Below are 17,677 nucleotides of genomic sequence, written 5' to 3'. Positions count from 1 at the left end.
CAGGCACCTCAGAGAGGCTGTTGGGATGTGACCAGCTGAACTCTGCCCTGCTAAATCTGAGAGAGAGGGCAGCTCTCAGAGCACAGATGGTAGATGCTTTTAAGGATTAATATAATTTAAAATCCATTTCCTCTGTCTTCTTGGACAGCTTTCTGATTTTTCCATATTTGCCCAGTTAAAAGGAGAAGGAGGAGTCTATTTGTTTGCCACACGTGTTACATATTACATGCCTAAGAAGGACAGAAAATAGTTTTAGTAATTATTAGGATGGTTCCTGTGCTGCCACAGCTGTACAGAAACTCTGAGACCGGCCTCCCACTGTGCTAGATGTTGTGTGTGTGTACGCACGCGTGTGCGTGTACATGCGTGTGTGTATTTCATGACAGACAGATTGGATAAAAACAGATAGGACAGAAGATCAGAGTGCCAGGTAACTGGTTGAAAGGGATCTCTGGTGATCCCTCATCTGCCACTTGGAGTTCAGAGATGCCTTTGTCTATTTTCCTTCCTTGAGGAGCAATAAAAGAAAAAGAGGTGCTTTCAGTTATGAGCAGTGACAGGACAAGAGGCAATGGCCACAAATGGAAACACACAAGTGGTTATGTCTGACCATCGGGAAACACTTTTTTACTGTGAGAGTGAGTGAGCGCTGGAACAGTTTGTGCAGAGAGGTTGTGGTGTCTTCATCCTTGGAAATGTTCAAAAGCTGTCTGGACGTGATCCTGGCTAACTGTCTCTAGATGGCCTGGCTTGAGCAGAGGGGTTGGACAAGATGATCTCCAGAGATGCCTCCAGCCTCAGCCACTTAGGAACTCAGGAAACTAGCTGAGGGAATGAAAGCTTTCTGTTTTCTTGAGGAATAGAAGATCCAGCACTGTCCATTCTGCAAGATGCTACCTTTACAATAGAGAGGCAATTTCCGAGATGCATCTGTGACCAATCTACTGCAACTTAGCAGACATGAGAGAGAGTGAGAGGGAAAAGTGTTCACTGAAGGAAGTACCAGTCTTTTCTCATGACAAAAACTGTCAGTTTGAGGATCTACTTTCATGATTTGTACTGCAAGGCAAGGTAACAGAGAGGCTGGCCAAGGCACTTCCCAGGTGGTAAAATTATAACTTGGGCTTCCCAGTGTATGCGCTTACAGATACAGCTACAAGCTATGTATGCTGGTCCACCAGTCAGACTGACACTTAACGTAGCGACACAAGTCTGTCTGCTTCGCCCTGTTGTACTTCCCAGCTGTGGAAGTGCAGAGTTGAAGGGTAAATTCAATTCCACAGACTCACTAGCAGAAAATGGCTAATGACACAAGTGTGATGGGTAAGGGGCGTCACTAATTCAAAAACCTATCAAGAGATCTGAAGTCAGTTGACATACACTTGGCAGGTGAAGTGGTTTTTGTCTCTAATTTCAGGGGACCAGGATGACTGATGGAGCACTTCTCGCTCTAATGGTACTCAGCAGCATAGCTCTTTCTTGTGCCCTGTGCTTTGCATAATGCTGGGAAGACAATGAAACAGAGCTTATCAGGGATCCGCTTGGATGAATTAATCTGAACTGATACCTATCTCCCATCCTGATGGCATGCCATGATCTAGCCTGCTTTCACACTGGCTGACAAACATAGATGTACCAACAGGGCTGGCAGTGAAAAACCAGATCCAGCCAGTGATGTTTTCCTGCAAGTTAGAGCAATTAAAATAGAAAATTCTTTAGTATTGTTCTCCCTCTCTCAGTTGCCTTTGAGAAGAGGCCGGAAGTGTGAGGCTGCTACACTTCAATACAGAGAAAGCAAACTAATTTAAAGGGAGGACGATGAAAGGGAAAGCAGTTCTGTATGGTGTTAACTTTTTTGCATCCCCTTGGAAGCTTTTATCTTTGGAGCAATCACCCTTTCTCTTTACAATTGCGTGATCAGGATTCAGTTGAGTTTAACAAGCTCGTGCTGTGATATTGTTAGTGAATTCATACTACTGTGTATTCCAGGGTGCTATCTTCAAGACTAATTGATAAGTTTCATACACGTGAAGGATTCCAGCCGCCAGTGCCCATCTAACACTGGCAGCTTTTCCACTGCAACCTCTTACTGTTGCCATCAATAGGAAGAGCTGTTATCTACTGCCTAAGTGAGAAGTGGACTGCTGCTTCATGTATTCATCTCTGCAAAGGACTTTGAGCTCTTCAAAAGGAAGGAAATATGAGACTATAAAGTTTTATTATTTATTTTGTTATTAACACAATCAGCGAGGGTGGTAAATGATTTAAACAAAAACTGCCAGAAGAAAGTGATCTCTTGAACTCATCACTTTGAGACTGAATGCCTTGCAGGAAGATCTGCTCTGGTCCAGCACAATTTGTCAGGTTCAATAAAGAAGTGACTAGAAGGAATTATTTGCCCTGTGTTAGATGGGAGGTCAGCTTAAGTGATCTGATAGTCCCTTTTCCCTCAAAATTGCTGACTTGTTTTCATAAGGCCCATAGCAGCAGCAGACACCTACACAAAACCAGCTGCAATTAAAAAGCAGTGCTTGGGAATATTTTCAGTAGTTCCTCTCTTTCTTTTTCTCTGCAATATGAACTTACTTTTTCAAAGTGGAGTTTGATTTGCTTTGCACTGGTGTGGCTAGGACAAAAAAATCATTTATGTTTGTATCTAAGTTCTCTGGCAAGAAAATGAAAGGGATGTCTTTTGCAACTCACTAAGGGGCATTGACAATGCAGCCTCTGATGCACTGAGATATGTCTTTCACTACCACTGTGTAACTCACTGATTTGATTATCATGAGGAAAACAACAGAGAACTTCGGGATGCAGAGTGTAAATTGTTTAAACAATAACAGTGGCCCTTCTCTCAGACATCGTAGTGGGCTTTCAGAAATAACTCATTGGAGCGTAGGGAAAATATGGGCAAATATATAGGTATACAAAAAACTTCTTTGCAACTAAACAAGAAAGTGCAGAAATGGGGGGACCTGAGGACTGTCCATCACTTTGGTTCAAATAGATAGTCAAATAAAGTCCAGTGACATCTTTATAGCCCTAATGGAAAATGGTTTCATCTGGAGAGTTTATATGTCTATGCAGTTCTCTTAATCTGATTATGTTTTTAGGAACACAGAAAATGCCTTTTCACTTAGAACTGTAAGAAAGAATGAAGCATGAGTTCTCCCAATCATATTTATTGTCCTGTGGAGCTGGAAGCCTCAAGCTGTAGCTTCTCATGTTCTGTTAGGCAGTGTTGTGATAAGGTCTCTGATGCTTGCTGGAGTAAGAAAGATGCCTGTTCCATATCACAGCTATCTCTCATTATCTGTATTATTAATTTTGTGCAGTGTTGCAAATGGTCTCCAGACTTTCTGATTACAATCTACTGTGCTAGCTTAGGCCAGTTCTTCATCATTTGAAGAGGATTAAGCAAACAAGCAGTGCCAAGACATTAGTCCAAGTTGGAGGCTGAGAATGCTAAGGATGGAACCCCTGCTGGCCATAGTTGAAAGGCTGAACAATTATAATTTCTTGGGGAGGAGGTGAAAAAAAAATGCAGTTTTAATAGGCTGTCTTTGTGACTGGGAACAAACAGATTTTCTACCAAACCCATTGAAGATGTCAAGATAGCACTAAAAACACCTTCTATTTCAGAATGGTTTTGATTTTGATTTAATTTTGGGGGATGTGAACAGTCCCTGAGCTCAGGCTTCCACAATCCTTTGAATAGTTAAAATTCTTAGTTTTCATTAAAAAGCAGTAAATTACATTTTAAGTAGTTATTTCAGGGAAAATATTTTAAATATACACTTAAAGACTCTGAAGAATAAGAATCAAAAGTGTGATTTGGGAACCATGGAATTGGAGAACTGTTCACTTACTTCCTGTTTGGTTTTTTTTTAAAAAAAAAACAAAAAAACAAACAACCCTGATGAATGTTAAGTCAAATCACCTTGTTTTCAAGGTCTTTCTTCTAATGTTTTGGTGCTTGATGTTTGCGTAATCTAGGCCTTCAGAAACTAAGATGGCTATAGGTAAAGAAATCAAAGATGAGACTGTAAAAGCCTTGGATAAAGTTTTTCTTTGGTGTTTGTACAGCATGTACAATGATGCGGTTGTGGTTCATAGCTGCCTGTCCAGGTAACTCTAAAATACACATAATAACCTTCAGCTGCCCTCAATGCTGTGTTTACAGCCCACCTGTTTTAGTACTGCCCTTCCATGTTTCTCTGTGCAGGGATTTCCATCTATACACAACCGCTCCCCTCAGAATAAAATTAAAAAACCACTTATTGTGGAGTTTCAGTGGCATTTTATAAATCTCATGATCCTGCTGCTGTGCAGTCAGCTCTCCACTGTGTCTGGCTTGATGATAATAAGCAATACCTCTAGAACTGTGATTGCACATCCTTCTGCAGCACTGACTTCCCAACTTCTCTAGGGGCACCAAGGGTAGTACTGATGCACAAACCAGAAGAAAGTTTCCCATGGGAAAGAGAAATTTAAAAATTTCTGTGTGGACTCAGAATGAAAAAGATGCAAATTTTTTGCAGTACTGAAGTGTGTGTTATTTCCTTTCTGAGACACCTCATTGAAATGTTGTTGAAGCATTATTTATTAAGGAGCAGCAAACATGGAGGTATAATTTAATAACTATAAATATACTTTAAAATATTTTAAATTAAAAAAATATTCCCACAAACAAAGTGGGAAGGGGGAGAAAACTAAATGGAAAAACTGGAATGTATCAAAGCCACATATGACTTTTTAATTTGAATGATTTCCAATTTTTTCCATAGAAATTTGAAATGGATCAAACATTTATATTTCAACAACACCCTATTTTCTTCTTGGAAATAGTTTGGTTGAGAAGAGATGTTAGTTCAAAAAAGACAGGACTACATGTTATAATAGACATTACAGCTGAAAAATCTGTGCCCTCTTTTCTATGCTCAGGCAGAACCGATGTTTTATTTTGCTCTAGTACCAATCCATAAAAGTGTGATTAGGAAGTCTGGCTTCAAAGCTGTTATTCAGCAGATGTGCCCATTGTAAAATTAGATATCTCTTGTTTATTCCCTGTCTGTTGTTTCCTTTCTAGCATATCCATTACCCATCACCACAATGCAAACATGAGCATGGCACAGCAGACGGTGCTACAAACACCTAGGAAGAATTCATTAGCCCTTTCTTGTGGTAGAGAATGGAGCCAGAACAATCGTATCTGCTCTTCTGGTATCTTGCGGCTGCCCAGTGTTGTGCTTAGCTGCTATTCTTCTCCAAGTAAATATGATTACTCTAAGTGGAGCATTAGTAACAAAGGTCTCTGATTCTGCATGGCAATCACGTGCATCCTTATCAGCCCCTTTCCAGTGATTATTTTCCTGTCCCAGAAGGTCATGACTTAATCATCATGAAAATCTTGTGTGGAAGGTGTTCCTTTTCTTGGCCCTTTGGCTCAGTCATGGGTTTTGCACAAATAGGAATAAGTGAAAAAACCAAACACTGAGGGCTGTGTCTTCATGTAGTAAAACCAATATGGTTCCACTTATTTCACAAACTATGGTGATTTACACTACCTGTTTCTTCTCTGGTGCCTCTGATGTGGTTTTAATACCTAAGCAAAATAAGGAAGAATAAAGCAGGTTTATCGTTTATGGGACAGATGTGCTGGTGGTGATCTGGCCAATGATGCCCGTGTTTTCCTCATTTATGAAATAGAGCTGAATTTGCAAATAGTTCTGGTTCTCCTAAAACTCCCTCACTTGGCAGAAGTACCGCTTGTTAAAGGAAAAGTAGTTACCTAGCAATACACACCATGCAGGCCTGGACTATGGGTTGGAATGCAAAATGCTACTGTAGTAAAAAACCTAAAAGTCACTAGGCAATATTAAGTCCCCCCTGTCAAGGCTACACTGGTGAGCTGAGCTAATGAAGCTGTCTATGAAATGATAGGAGCAGGGCGAGGATAATTTATCCTCATTATTGCTCTGCTCTGCATCTGGCAGTATGTCAAAAAGGCTCTTCTGATATTGGCTCAGGAATGTGGCTGCTGATGCTAGGAATAGTTTCTTAGGCCTGCTGGGACAAAGCCTGAACTGTGCACAGGGCTGATAGTGGGCTCCCCGATAGCTGTGCTGAGCAAGCAACGTGCTGTGAGGAGAGCTGTCGTCATGGTAGGTTGGACTGTTCCAGTGGTTGCCACTACTGCTGGGCACAATAAGATGCATGGGAACTAGAGATTGGGAACTTTAGGCTTAGCTATAATATTTACCCTGAAAGACAAAGCTTTATCCATCTTTCCTGACTCTGGCAACAATCAGAGCAGATTAATTAGTAAACAAGGTCTATCAGTATCAGCGGACACCAGGCTCTAAGCATGCCCTTTGCTATTTTCTCCCTCACCCCTAGTTTAGGGGACAAAGTAACCAGGTGTGAGATGAAAGCAGGTGCTGTTTCATAGCTTTTTGGTGTGTAGAGCTATTCTGATTTTAGCCCTCTGAAAGTCAGCTGCCTCATAATTAAGGCTTTGAGCTGTTTTTTCTTTGCCTTTCCTCTCTGAGGTCACATTTACCATGAGGAGAATAAATCAGAACACTCCCAAGATAGACTCTAAAATTGTATCCTTAGAAAATGCTGGGTTTAAAATTACTGTGGTCCTGAAGCTCTTCCCCATGCCCTGCCTTGATTTCAGTTAAGGGCTGCACTATAAATAAATACAAATAATGGTGAATCTCCAAGTAATATCGTTCTATCACATAGCATAAGATCAGAAAAACAGATCCAACCCTTTGGCTGACCCTGTGACCCTTGATTTTTCAACATATCAGTGAGACTTCAGTGTTACATGCCTCTTCCTGCCCACTGTTGAACTTGCTAAATGCCTTCATTATTGATGCTTGTTTGTGCTTCCCTGTTACTATCAAACTCCCTGCTACCAAGTGCAGACAACTTAGCTGAGAGGGTCAGGAATAGAGCTTTAGACCCTTCTATCTCGAAGGTCACTGGCACAAGCCCCACAGAAATAGCAGCAACTGTAAGTCATTTCAGTATTGCTGTGATCCGATAGCTTTTGTCACTGTGTTACTCTACTCCAAGCCAAACCAGGGATCCAGCAGCCAAAGAATCTCAATAAATACGAGTTCTTTTTTCTATATGGCAGAGAGTACTGAAAAGACTTTCACGCAGGACCACTGATATTGGAGTTGCTTAGTCTAGAGACTGGGCAGAAGATGATGGTACTCAGATAAATAAAAGGCAGTAGAAAAAGAGGAGTATATATTGCTATTTGTGCTAGCTAGAGCATAGCAACAGCTTTTGGCAGCAGCGGCTGAGGCTTATATCAGAGACTGGGAAACTCTTTGTCTTTGCCAATACTAGAGCTGAGCACTGGGATGAATTGTTTAACCAGGGAACAGGAGGAAGTGGGTGAAGGATTATCTGCTTTCAGTTAGCACAGCATCTGGGCCATCAGAGAGGGAACTGAGGTGTCTGCTTCTGTGTTCCTTGCTCTGCCTGTTGCCTTGGATGAGTAATGCTTCCTGCTGCCTCTGTGTCACTGGAACATTGATGCTTTGCAACCTAGAAATTCAAAGTGCTGTGTAAAGTACACTAAAGCTAAACCATGTAGTAGGTAAAGCCAAGTATATCCTACAGCCTGAAGTTTAATCTACAGAAGCATGTTTTGTGCCATGAGTAAAATTTATTACCATAAATTACCAAAATAGATGATGAGTTACCTTGCATTAGCACTGCATTCTTCAGTGAAATTACCAGTTCAGCCATGGTGTATAAACATATTTCATCTCTTCTTCCCAAAATGAAAACAGTAGCACCTTCTTATGTCTTAATCAAGCCTTCCATTAATCAGGATAACACACCATAATTGTGATTACAGTTAGAAATCAATTAATGCTCACCTTAAAATAAAGAGGGAAGAAATTAATGTAGCTGAGCCAGTATCTGAAAGAGGCAAATATTTTTAACAATACCAAAAGTGTACTCTTCATTTTTGTGTATCATTAAAATCACACAGAAGCTGCCCAGAAAAGACGCTGAGCTGGATCCTGTCTTTCCTTACAAAACCTAGATGTATCTAGAGACATTTAGGGCTAAGCAGCACTGCCTTGGCAAAAGCCCAAGTCCAAGGGGATGGCTGTTTCAAGCATTGCTTTCTGCTCTGGACTTTCTCCCTTGTTCTGCAAGTATTAGCACAGTAATTGAGGCAAATTCTTCCTGTGCTGCCTCAGTGCTAAGGGTGATGTGAGCAGAAATGAGATGTATCCAGGTGTCTGTCGTTGCCCCTAATCCTGTAGGGAAGAGCATTTTGTCAGAAGGGCAGGACATATTGCATGCTGACACTTTCCCACTCCCACTGGTCTCACGTGCCAAGACATGGCTGTGTGGTTTAAACATTGTCCTTTATTTACAATGGCAAAACCCAAGCAGTGAACATGCTGCATTGAGCCTGTACTTGAGCTAAATTGCAGGTGGTCTTGCGGCACAACGAACACCTTTATTCCTATGGCTTTTCTTAAGCATCTAACTCAGATGTCTAATACTGGAACAAAGGCTTGTTGCAGGCCAGCAGGGAGAGGCAGGTGTCATATGTAGGCCGAGAAATGAAAAGCCTGAATTTTGCAAACGAGAGTTCTCTCTAATGGTCCTTTCAGAAGTACTGCGCTATGCACAGCGATCTCAACTAGGCAATGGTCTCGGCCTTTGTCGGGCAACCATTTGTGTGCCTTTAAAGCCCTTTGGTCTCCATAGCATCTCAAGCCCTGTTTTGCTTTGTAATCAAATGGACATTTTTGTTGTCTTTTCACTTCCTCACTTCAAAACATTCTGGTGCTGCTTCCAGAACAAACAATTCCATAACTCAGGAATATAAACATTCCTCAAAGGCAGAGAGATTAGTTTCTGCAGCTATTAGAGTAAAATGTGAAATGTGGGTTTTGTCTCCCCTTATCCCTGGAACTAATTCTGTTTTTGGCATCATGCTTCTCTGGTTTGGTTGTCAATTTCTGCAGCCTGATTAATGTTCCGGTTTTCCAGGCTCAAAATTTAGTTGAATCTTTCGGTTCAATGTAAATATTTTCAGTGCAAAGGATTGGCACCATTGGTAGTGTGAGACTGGGGTGTCATAACAGGCTTGAGTAGATGTTTATGTACTTTGTAGCAGCTTCTTTTCCTTCTTGTCCAAACCGCTCTAACATTCAGTCACCAAGACCATCCTTCCTGCATGTGCTCAGCTATCTTCGTCTCACAACAGGCATGACTTTGACACAGAGTGTGATCACCCAGAGAGTGTACAAGAGGAGTGTATTCCTCTTTCAGCCCCCCTGCTGTGGATGAGCTCTGGGGCAGATCTTCCAGGATCTGTCTCTAATTTTTTGGGAAATCAGTAGCTGAAATGCTTAGAGGCCCCCATTGTCGTTCCTATGCTCAGAAGAAAGGGGAGTTGATGGTCAGCAGCAAAACAATGTGAACCCCCTTCTCTTGCTGGGAGTAACTTTTTGGTCGGAAGTGGACTGGTGCAGATAGCAAAAGAAATCACTATTTTTGAATTTGCCAGCCTTGCCCACTAATAACTAAGAGGCAAGAGATGATAGTAGTTTCCCTGAGCCAAGGACTGTTCATCTTTTCTGTGCCTACTAGCAGCATCTTGCTGTCTTGTGCTAATGCGCTTGTAATAAGCTCCACAGGCAATAAGCTGACCAGAAAACATAGAGCCTGAGAGAAAAGGTGAGCTGGCAACAAGGCTGATGCAGACAGAAGACATAGTTTGGGACTGTTTTTACAGGGTGAAGCTATTTTCTTGTGCTTCCTCTTTTCTTTTCAAGTAAGCTCCCAAAAGCAAATTCGGTTTAATTTTCAAACCTAGATCTGATGAGCAAACTCCGTTTTGTTTTCCTCTCTGATGTCTCTCCTTTTCAAATATCATTTGCTTCCGTTAGGACTGCTGTTGCATGGATAATTTCCCCAAACTAAACTACCCCTTTTGGCCTCTGGGAAGTGCTAACGAGTAAAGATTGCCCTACCAGCAGAACAAACATCTTCTGTCCCCTGCCAAAGAGCCAGATGGAGGTAGGCTGTAATCAGGTCACATAAGAAAAAAGGGTAACTGAAAGTCTTGGAGGAGGCAAGAATGGGGAAAGGCTATCACAGCTATTTTTTGATTCTTAAAGAGGAAAGATTAATTTAGATCTTCTGGTGTACACAAGGAAAAAAATCTGTTTGAAAACAAAGCAGCCCAGTTCTGACTGTTCTTACAGTCTTTTTCATTAACCGCACTGATGAAAGGAGAATGCAAACTGCTTCTGCATCATTACTGAGCACTCGTCTTTCAAACAAACAGTTCCAGACACAAGGCTTTGTTCAAAGTAAAAAGGGAAGGAGCAAACTCCCTGGATGCAATAGAAGCAGATATAAATGCAGTATCTAATGTGACTGATTAGGAAAGACAAAAGTTATGTTGCCTTGAAAAATAGTGTTGATGACTCACTGTAAAAATCAATGACACATTATCACCTCAGCCCAGAATAAAAAAATGTAATTTTCCAAGGTTTAAGAATTGTGAGTCAAGCAAGATGCTTTCAGATTGAATGTTATCACTCTTAACCAGGTTATTTGTAAAGCAAAGCTTATCAACAGCTCTGTCCTGAAGAACCAACCACCAAAGTGTTGCAAGCTCCCTTTCAGCTCATGTAAATTGATGAATGGTGCCATGGATAGCAATGTGATGGAAGACAATGCTGCAAGTTAGAATTATAGTGATGGGATGGCATGAGGAAAAGCTGTATTTGCAGAACAAAGCAAGACTGAGACACACTTATGTGATGGGAGAAAAGGTTGGGGTTTGAGAGGAGGTGTGTTTCTGGAGCTCTGTGTAGGTGTTTCATGTTTCCTTTGCTGTCCTGCAGATTGTCATCTTAAGACTGCTGGGTCTGTTTTCAGCAGTCACTTGTGTGGTACTTTCTGTGTTACCACAGGAGACTCCGTCCTATTTTCAGCTGGTTGGGGAAAGATGAGCAGAGCATGGAATATAAAGTGCTCCCCCTCCCTGAGTTAAAACCCACCCAAGAGCAAAACCAGATTTTATTTTTACATGAAAGAACTTTTAGTGTGTAAAGCTGTGGGGTTGGTAAAAAAGCAATGCTTTAAGAAAGCAATTAACATTTGACAAGATAGAATGGATGTGCAGTTCTTATGGCAATGATGGGAATTTGCAGGGATTACCTGAGAGCATCACCTTCTCTGGAGGTTTGTCCTACTTGCACAGACAGGGGAAGCCCAGTTTTCTAAGCTATTTTTCAGTGAGAAGGGTGAATATCATGGGGGCTGAGTCCTAAAAAGTTCTGCATCAAGGGCTTGGCAGTCTAGAAGCACAGAGCCTCTAGCTGGTTAGCTGTGTGATTTCTGCATGGACTGGCCTCTTTACTGATGTATTTGCATTGGCTCTTAGCAGAGATTGCAACAGATAGCCCTTAGGAACAGTTTTTGTAGAGCAGACTATGCCTTGCCCTAACTGGATTTATCAAGTCCTCCAAAGTCTTGGAGGCTGTTATCTCCAAAGAACAGTCGCATGCAATGACTTGACAAGGAGACCTGACAATAACAGTTTTCTCTAATACTGTCTAAAAATCGAGAGATTGAAGAGTTAAAAGAAGGAAAATGGGAGCTGACATTGGTAAGAATAAACTGGAGAAAGAGTAGAACAAAAAGAAGGACCAAAAGAACCACATATGGAGTGAAGGCCAATAGACTGAACAGGGTCAGGGATGCTGAACTGTAAAATAGGTGAGGGGAAAAAAAACCCCTATTATTTCAGTGATCTGTTTTTTTTTCCACTTGCAAGTATTTGAATCTGGAAACATGGATGTAAGACCAAAAGTAACCTAGGAAGAAGCTAGAAAGGGTTGTGCAATTGAAAGTATTACAACAATTCACGTACCACATCTTAAAGCTCAAGTAAGTTTAGAATAATTCTAGTTACTGTGATAGAGACAGATGAGGGAGTTAAAGCATCAGGTGGTAACAGTGCTGTGCAAGCCCTTGGATCTTCAGCTAATTTTCTTGTTTCTTTTCTCACATGTTAGCCAATTTTACTTTTCTGACAATAGTTGATTGAGCTATGTACTTAATGAAATGCTAAATGGATGGAAAATGCTAAAAATAGAAGTTGAAATCTTGTAGAAGTAGATATTAGTGAGGTTGGGCCTATTCAGAAGCCAGTTTAAGGAGTTACTAGTCTACTTCTGCTCATCCATTCATCAAACAGAGGTCCGTAATCCCCATATTGTCATGAGAAACATGTTCATTCTGACACAAATATAGTAAACGAAGTGATAACTGACTCAAACTCATTAGGAATGGCACTGTCTTGTAATGCAAATGAGTTGAGGAAGCACCTTTTTCTCTCAGAGCAGTGAGAGTGAAGACACCGTAATAGAGAAAGGTATTGAACTAACCTTTCCCCTCTAGTATTTAAGTTTAGCTCACCCTCTGACCAAAAGGACTGCAAATCAATTAGAGCTGACAAGTCCAACTTCAAGTGCATCAGCAGGGCAAGTGGTAGTGTCTCAGCATTAAGAAAAATCCCCCAGCATTTCTGACCTTGGATGAAGTAAAACACTATCTGCTTGTCAGCATTCAGGGTTCACTCTGCATCTGCAGAGCTGTCTGTATATCAATTATGTAGCACAAGCCAAATAGGGAAAAAATGTGTATTAGTGTGCATCAGAATTGGAGAATACTCAGGCTTCCTAAAGCTTTTTGAATGAGCTGCTGGATTGCTCTGGCTGAGACATGGCCACTTATAAGCCATTTGGGGAAAGAAACTTAATTTACAGCTTTGCTTATTTCCATCCTTCCTGTAAGAAGGTGTATATAGAATTTCTATGCTGCATCCAATCTTAGATCTCATTCCTCCCTAGGAAAATGATGTTTGTCATGATGTCAAATGTCAACGCACTGAGGCATTGAAAGAGTAAATGGCATGGATCTCCCTGAAAAGCATTGACTGTTGTGCTAGGGAAACTCAATTCCAGTGTTCCTCCTTTTGCAGATTTTTAATGCTGAAGGTATTATAGTGGAGTAGGAACAGGTCAGCAGGGGATGGAAGCATAGATAGGAGAGTTGAAAGGGTTGTTAGGCCCATTTATTTATATCTTTGAGGATGGTTTGCAGTAAACTTTTCTCAGCATCTCAGGCAATAGCTGTTCTTCCTAACATTTCATTTGAGGATCAGATCAATTTTATTTTCTGAACTCTCTTCTACTCAGGCTGAGGTCCAGGCTATGTAATTCCTAGTTTGACATCTATAGAAACCTTTCTGAAGTGCTTCTGTAAGCATAAATGTGACTCTTGAAGCATAACCAGAGTCCATACTTCAGTTCCAGACATACTGTGTCAAGGTAGCTCATCAGCATGCTCCAACGTCGTCTACTCAAAAAGTTTTCCCGAACTTAATTGCATCCACTCTTGCTTTATCTTGTTCCCTGTCCAGCCTAATCCATTTCTCTACTTTTGGTGTCTAGATCATTCACATTCATCAGGTTTGCCTCTTCGTTGATACTTGTTGGGTGCACTGAAAGATTTAATTTGCCTAATAAAAAGCAGCCTCCCTTGTCATTGGTACATTTGATCTCTTTCATTTTCCAGTGCTAAGAAGCCTTGGGCAGCACGTAGACTTTCACCTGGATTCACTCCATCTATGCAGCCTCGGAGGGATTAAAACCAACCTTTTAGTACCAGTTGGGCGGCAGAGAGAAACCACAGAAGGATGACAAAAAGGGAGCACTATGTACTCCTGCACAAAGCAGATGCTTCTACGTGAACCGGACAAAGCATCTGCATCTGTCCCCACCTTTATGTTTATGTCCTGTTTCAGAGAGTTGCTCATTGAGGTCAGGATGATTGTTTTAGCTCTCTGGTTATGACAAATTGCTACTTATTGGTATCGTTCTGATGAAATAAGTAAAGCCTTGAAGAACTTAAAAATTCTATTACTTTTTAATATGAGTAACTTTAATAGAAAGGCTTAAATGTTTCTTTCTATTGCAGTGCTTCAGCATTTCTATAGTCATAAATTCTTCTCTCACCAGTCTGCTATTACCGATGTATCAATTCTTTCTACTTCTCTGAACACTAAAATTGAAAGAAAACAAGGTTTAGGCTTTAAGTATTTTTAATTTAATGAAATTCAGCTTAAAGTTGTAGAAAAACAGCTCTCAGCACGAAGTACTCCTGCCTTTGAAAAGCCCTTAATAAACCAGAGCAGCAGGATGGTCAGATGCAGGACTGCGCATCTGTGGGGTGGGGTTTTTTTCCCCAGTTTTGTATTTGTGGCTTCCTCCCTTGTTTCAAGTCACCACCTCTTCCGTGTTAATTCTGTCTAGTTGAGTTCATACTACATTTTATCTGATGTAGCCCTGCCTTACTCCCTTGAGGGGAGGAGTCATGAGGCAGAGGGGAATTCCACTGCTAACACGATAGGGTAGTTTTCAGCCACTGTTCTTTCAGACACCATGGGTGTAGCCTTGGAGCTCATGAGCAGCTCAACTATAGAATCATAGAATCTTCATGGTTGGAAAGGACCTTTGAGACCATCGAGTCCAACCATACACACACAAAAAAACCCCCTACAATCTCTGTCACTAGAGCATGCCCTGAAGTGCCAAATCTAGACGTATCTTAAACATCTCTAGGGATGGTGACTCAACCCCCTCCCTGGGCAGGCTGTTCCAGTGCTTGACCACTCTTTCAGTAAAGTAATTCTTCCTAATACCTAACCTAAACCTCCCCTGCCGCAACTTCAGACCATTTCCTCTGGTCCTGTCATTATTCACCTGGGAGAAGAGGCCAACCCCCACCTCTCTGCACCCTCCTTTCAGGTAGCTGTAGAGGGCAATGAGGTCTCCCTTCACCCTCCTCTTCCCCGAGCTAAACATGCCCAGCTCCCCCAGCCTCTCCTCACATGCCCTGGTCTCCAGACCCCTCACCAGCCTGGTAGCTCTCCTCTGGACACGCTCCAGCACCTCCATGTCCCTCCTGTACAGAGGGGCCCAGAACTGAACACAGCGCTCGAGGTGAGGCCTCACCAGTGCCGAGTACAGAGGCACCGTCCCTTCCCTGCTCCTGCTGGCCACGCTATTCCTGATACAAGCCAGAATGCTGTTGGCCTTCTTGGCCACCTGGGCACACTGTTGGCTCATGTTAAGCTGGCTGTCCACCGGCACCCCCAGGTCCTTTTCTGCCGGGCAGCTTTCCAGCCACTCTCCCCCAAGCCTGTAGCGTTGCTTGGGGTGGTTGTGATCGAAATGCAGGACCCGGCACTTGGCCTTATTAAAGCTCATATAGTTGGCCTTGGCCCAATTGTATTTATAATAAGTACTCAGATAAGAAAGTATTTATACTACTACTTAATGAATGTAGGAGTAAAGCACAGGGAAACTGAAGTCTAGATTCAAAGAACATCAACATTGATGGTGACATTCACATTTGTTAGCTCTTAGGAATGACTGAGGATGCCCGTCTTGAACTAGTGGAATGTAAGTGCCTTTCTGATTGTACCTACTTCTTAAAAAACATCTTGCATGTGAGACAAGTTGTTTCTTAGATCATCTTTCCTCCACTGGAAATGCTGAAAGTTCAGTCGTTGTCTTCGTCTTCTTACCTGTATTCATACAGGTGATGTTCTGTATGTCATGGAGAACTAAAGGCAGGTACATGAAATTACAAGGAAAGTGGCAATGAAATACCGGGTGGGAGGGAATAACAGACACTAGAAAAGATAAAGCACTAAGCTGACAGCAACAGAAATGCTTTCCTGCAAATATAGGCTGAACAAGTAAAACTTCAGAGAAGTTTATTTCTTCTCCCTTTGCTCAATGAGGGTTTGTGATCCTGTTTACTCTGAGCTGAGTCTTGGAAGGTGGAATCCACCTGGTAAATGGGAAGGCAAATAGAAAACTGAAGAAACTAAGACTTATATGTCAGATTAAAAAATATTTAAGGTCAGAAGCCTTAGAAGAACCAGTTCTTTACTACCTCCTCTCTAGCTGTTAATTTATTGTGCTCCTAGTTCTACTCTGCTAGTAGTTTTCACAGCGCTTTCTGCAACTTCCACATCATTCTTAGTGTATCAGTGTCATCAACACAGGACAGGTTTTCCCTGAAGGGGGTAAGTACAGTGCTCCAGCCGTGAGATGCCACTTAGATGCCTACACTAGAACATCCACCAACCGTCTTTGTAGAAATACTTTGCGGAGTTGTTTGTTGAACTTAGAGAAATATAAAAGCAGACCTGTAATCCCGACTGGTGGATGTGTAGAAATCTTGGGTGCATCCGATCTCTGCCAACTACATGCTTATTCATTCCACCTCTCCATTACAAGAAGCACTTTGACTCCTCAGTAGAGCAGTGCAGATGTAGTGTGAAGAGCTCTGAAGCTGGGAAAGGAAACAATTAAGCAATTGTGCTAAACTGCTGCTGAGGCAGAAAGATCCTATTGCATTCCATGTCCTCCACTGCAACAACAGAGAGATGTGATACAAAGGGCTAGGAGCAAATAGTTTATCTTGTGGTATAGACAACAAGCCAAGCGTGATGTCTGCAGGAATGGCCAGATAAAAGCTTCAACTTTTACATGAGTAAAGAAGTGAAAGAAAAAAAGGGTTTGCTTTCTTGAATTCCCTTAGGATTTTTTTGTGTGCGCTTTTTTGTGTTTTGAAATGCAAGTGTCCGGATCTGAATTTATAGGGCTAAGAGGTGTTAGTCTGAATGAACATGAGAAAATACAGGAACGTATGCGTTTAGATGGCTTTGGATAAACATTCCTGGTAAGGGAACTGGACTTAAAGACTCAGGGGATCTTTCCCAGCTCTACAAGCATTTCTTAGCAGCAAGAAGGCCACCGTAGGTTATGTCTGCACTTTGAGAATCTTACCAAGGATTGAGGCCAATGTGATGGTGAGCATAAATTAAACCATAAACTGTTCCCAAGACTGCAAAATAATTATTTTTAAAATGACAGGGTAGATAGAGATGCACAAGATGGAGATAAAGGGATAGCAGAAAAGCAGATGTGTTTCAGTGAATTTCTTCAGTTACTCATGTTGCAGAAAGAACACTCAGGACAATGTCATGTATCATAGCCTCTTCTGTTTCAATAATTTTTATTGTTGTTTTATAAAATCATCGTAGTCCTTAGGAGAAGCTCTGAGCTGGTGATTTCTCACAGAATATATTCCCCATGGTTCATTTAGAGGCATGGATTTACACCTATTCTTCACATAGATTTCAGAGGAATTATAGTTTACGTAATCAACAAACGAATTGTCCTATTGTCACTGTGCTCACAGTGTGACTGTCCTGGCACTGGGAAAACATTCATTCTTTTATTATTCTTGATCATTTGAGTATTTTAATCAGTCATGAACTAACACAAAATGCTCTCAGCAAGCAATAATGGGTTTAATAATGATGGACACAACGCTTTTCCCTTTGGAGAGGGGTCATGGAAAGAGTAGTTTCTCAAGCAGCCTCTGTATCTCAGTAAGTCTGCATCTACATGTAGTTTACAGCATCTTTGGAGTCGCCATATGAGTCTCTGAGGACAAAGCATGCGTCCATTTTGTGTAATCCTTATCCAGCCTCATTCACTTAGCAGACATTTTAGATAACGGG

Source organism: Rissa tridactyla, chromosome 17, assembly GCF_028500815.1.
Source record: "Rissa tridactyla isolate bRisTri1 chromosome 17, bRisTri1.patW.cur.20221130, whole genome shotgun sequence".
In the NCBI taxonomy this organism is placed as follows: domain Eukaryota; kingdom Metazoa; phylum Chordata; class Aves; order Charadriiformes; family Laridae; genus Rissa; species Rissa tridactyla.
This window is presented reverse-complemented; position numbering follows the sequence as displayed.